The sequence below is a fragment of the Phyllobates terribilis genome, unplaced genomic scaffold, assembly GCF_046119375.1.
Source record: "Phyllobates terribilis strain yellow unplaced genomic scaffold, ASM4611937v1 Scaffold_20__1_contigs__length_20440879, whole genome shotgun sequence".
In the NCBI taxonomy this organism is placed as follows: domain Eukaryota; kingdom Metazoa; phylum Chordata; class Amphibia; order Anura; family Dendrobatidae; genus Phyllobates; species Phyllobates terribilis.
Window position 1 is genome coordinate 18,528,255 of NW_027362780.1, and position 4,841 is coordinate 18,533,095.

The following is a 4,841-nucleotide window of genomic DNA, read 5'->3' on the forward strand; positions in this document are numbered from 1 at the left end:
TATGCTTTATTAAATTGTATTCATGTTGTTTTATCTTATGCTTTATTAAATTGTATTTATGTTGTTTTATCCTATGCTTTATTAAATTGTATTTATGTTGTTTTATCCTATGCTTTATTAAATTGAATTTATGTTGTTTTATGCTATGCTTTATTAAATTGTACTTAATTTGTTTTATCCTATGCTTTATTAAATTGTATTTATGTTGTTTTATCCTGTGCTTTATTAAATTGTATTTATGTGGTTTTATCCTATGCTTTTTTAAATAGTATTTACGTTGTTTAATCCTATGCTTTATTAAATTGTATTTATGATGTTTTATCCTATGCTTTATTAAATTGTATTTATGTTGTTTTATCCTATGCTTTATTAAATTGTATTTATGTTGTTTTATCCTATGCTCTATTAAATTGTATTTATGTTGCTTTATCCTATGCTTTATTAAATTGTATTTATGTTGTTTTATCCTATGCTTTATTAAATTGTATTTATGTTGTTTTATCCTATGCTTTATTAAATTGTATTTATGTTGTTTTAACCTATGCTTTATTAAATTGTATTTATGTTGCTTTAACCTATGCTTTATTAAATTGTATTTATGTTGTTTTGTCCTATGCTTTATTAAATTGTATTTATGTTGTTTTATCCTATGCTTTATTAAATTATATTTATGTTGTTTTAACCTATGCTTTATTAAATTGTATTCATGTTGTTTTATCTTATGCTTTATTAAATTGTATTTATGTTGTTTTATCCTATGCTTTATTAAATTGTATTTATGTTGTTTTATCCTATGCTTTATTAAATTGAATTTATGTTGTTTTGTGCTATGCTTTATTAAATTCTATTTATGTTGTTTTGTCCTATGCTTTATTAAATTGTATTTATGTTGTTTTAACCTATGCTTTATTAAATTTGATTTATGTTGTTTTATCCTATGCTTTATTAAATTGTATTTATGTTGTTTTATCCTATGCTTTATTAAATTTTATTTATGTTGTTTTATCCTATGCTTTATTAAATTGTATTTATGTTGTTTTATCCTATGCTTTATTAAATTGTATTTATGTTGTTTTAACCTATGCTTTATTAAATTGTATTTATGTTGCTTTAACCTATGCTTTATTAAATTGTATTTATGTTGTTTTGTCCTATGCTTTATTAAATTGTATTTATGTTGTTTTATCCTATGCTTTATTAAATTGTATTTATGTTGTTTTAACCTATGCTTTATTAAATTGTATTTATGTTGTTTTATCCTATGCTTTATTAAATTATATTTATGTTGTTTTAACCTATGCTTTATTAAATTGTATTCATGTTGTTTTATCTTATGCTTTATTAAATTGTATTTATGTTGTTTTATCCTATGCTTTATTAAATTGTATTTATGTTGTTTTATCTTATGCTTTATTAAATTGAATTTATGTTGTTTTATGCTATGCTTTATTAAATTGTATTTAATTTGTTTTATCCTATGCTTTATTAAATTGTATTTATGTTGTTTTATCCTGTGCTTTATTAAATTGTATTTATGTGGTTTTATCCTATGCTTTTTTAAATATTATTTACGTTGTTTAATCCTATGCTTTATTAAATTGTATTTATGATGTTTTATCCTATGCTTTATTAAATTGTATTTATGTTGTTTTATCCTATGCTTTATTAAATTGTATTTATGTTGTTTTATCCTATGCTTTATAAATTGTATTTATGTTGTTTTATCCTATGCTTTATTAAATTGTATTTATGTTGTTTTATCCTATGCTTTATTAAATTGTATTTATGTTGTTTTATCCTATGCTTTATTAAATTGTATTTATGTTGTTTTGTCCTATGCTTTATTAAATTGTATTTATGTTGTTTTAACCTATGCTTTATTAAATTTGATTTATGTTGTTTTCTCCTATGCTTTATTAAATTGTATTTATGTTGTTTTATCCTATGCTTTATTAAATTTTATGTATGTTGTTTTATCCTATGCTTTATTAAATTGTATTTATGTTGTTTTATCCTATGCTTTATTAAATTTTATTTATGTTGTTTTATCCTATGCTTTATTAAATTGTATTTATGTTGTTTTATCCTATGCTTTATTAAATTGTATTTATGTTGTTTTAACCTATGCTTTATTAAGTTGTATTTATGTTGTTTTATCCTATGCTTTATTAAATTGTATTTATGTTGTTTTATCCTATGCTTTATTAAATTGTATTTATGTTGTTTTATCCTATGCTTTATTAAATTTTATTTATCTTGTTTTATCCTATGCTTTATTAAATTTTATTTATGTTGTTTTATCCTGTGCTTTATTCAATTGTATTTATGTTGTTTTATCCTATGCTTTATTAAATTGAATTTATGTTGTTTTTTCCTATGCTTTATTAAATTGTATTTATGTTGTTTTAACCTATGCTTTATTAAATTGTATTTATGTTGTTTTATCCTATGCTTTATTAAATTGTATTTATGTTGTTTTATCCTATGCTTTATTAAATTGTATTTATGTTGTTTTATCCTATGCTTTATTAAATTGTATTTATGTTGTTTTATCCTATGCTTTATTAACTTGTATTTATGTTGTTTTAACCTATGCTTTATAAATTGTATTTATGTTGTTTTATCCTATGCTTTATTAAATTTTATTTATGTTGTTTTATCCTATGCTTTATTAAATTGTATTTATGTTGTTTTATCCTATGCTTTATTAAATTTTATTTATGTTGTTTTATCCTATGCTTTATTAAATTGTATTTATGTTGTTTTATCCTATGCTTTATTAAATTGTATTTATGTTGTTTTAACCTATGCTTTATTAAATTGTATTTATGTTGTTTTATCCTATGCTTTATTAAATTGAATTTATGTTGTTTTATCCTATGCTTTATTAAATTGTATTTAATTTGTTTTATCCTATGCTTTATTAAATTGTATTTATGTAGTTTTAGCCTATGCTTTATTAAATTGTATTTATGTTGTTTTATCCTATGCTTTATTAAATTGTATTTATGTTGTTTTATCCTATGCTTTATTAAATTGTATTTATGTTGTTTTATCCTATGCTTTATAAATTATATTTATGTTGTTTTATCCTATGCTTTATTAAATTGTATTTATGTTGTTTTATCCTATGCTTTATTAACTTTTATTTATGTTGTTTTAACCTATGCTTTATTAAATTGTATTTATGTTGTTTTAACCTATGTTTTATTAAATTGTATTCATGTTGTTTTATCCTATGCTTTATTAAATTGTATTTATGTTGTTTTATAATATGCTTTATTAAATTGAATTTATGTTGTTTTATCCTATGCTTTATTAAATTTTATTTATGTTGTTTTATCCAATGCTTTATTAAATTTTATTCATGTTGTTTTATCCTATGCTTTATTAAATTGTATTTATGTTATTTTGACCTATGCTTTACTAAATTGTATTTATGTTGTTGTATCCTATGCTTTATTAAATTGTATTTATGTTGTTTTATCCTATGCTTTATTAAATTGTATTTATGTTGTTTTATCCTATGCTTTATTAAATTGTATTTATGTTGTTTTAACCTATGCTTTATTAAATTGTATTTATGTTGCTTTAACCTATGCTTTATTAAATTGTATTTATGTTGTTTTGTCCTATGCTTTATTAAATTGTATTTATGTTGTTTTATCCTATGCTTTATTAAATTGTATTTATGTTGTTTTAACCTATGCTTTATTAAATAGTATTTATGTTGTTTTATCCTATGCTTTATTAAATTATATTTATGTTGTTTTAAAATATGCTTTATTAAATTGTATTCATGTTGTTTTATCTTATGCTTTATTAAATTGTATTTATGTTGTTTTATCCTATGCTTTATTAAATTGTATTTATGTTGTTTTATCCTATGCTTTATTAAATTGAATTTATGTTGTTTTATGCTATGCTTTATTAAATTGTATTTAATTTGTTTTATCCTATGCTTTATTAAATTGTATTTATGTTGTTTTATCCTGTGCTTTATTAAATTGTATTTATGTGGTTTTATCCTATGCTTTTTTAAATAGTATTTACGTTGTTTAATCCTATGCTTTATTAAATTGTATTTATGATGTTTTATCCTATGCTTTATTAAATTGTATTTATGTTGTTTTATCCTATGCTTTATTAAATTGTATTTATGTTGTTTTATCCTATGCTTTATAAATTGTATTTATGTTGTTTTATCCTATGCTCTATTAAATTGTATTTATGTTGTTTTATCCTATGCTTTATTAAATTGTATTTATGTTGTTTTATCCTATGCTTTATTAAATTGTATTTATGTTGTTTTATCCTATGCTTTATTAAATTGTATTTATGTTGTTTTAACCTATGCTTTATTAAATTGTATTTATGTTGCTTTAACCTATGCTTTATTAAATTGTATTTATGTTGTTTTGTCCTATGCTTTATTAAATTGTATTTATGTTGTTTTATCCTATTCTTTATTAAATTGTATTTATGTTGTTTTAACCTATGCTTTATTAAATTGTATTTATGTTGTTTTATCCTATGCTTTATTAAATTATATTTATGTTGTTTTAACCTATGCTTTATTAAATTGTATTCATGTTGTTTTATCTTATGCTTTATTAAATTGTATTTATGTTGTTTTATCCTATGCTTTATTAAATTTTATTTATCTTGTTTTATCCTATGCTTTATTAACTTGTATTTATGTTGTTTTATCCTATGCTTTATTCAATTTTATGTATGTTGTTTTATCCTATGCTTTATTAAATTGTATTTATGTTGTTTTATCCTATGCTTTATTAAATTTTATTTATGTTGTTTTATCCTATGCTTTATTAAATTGTATT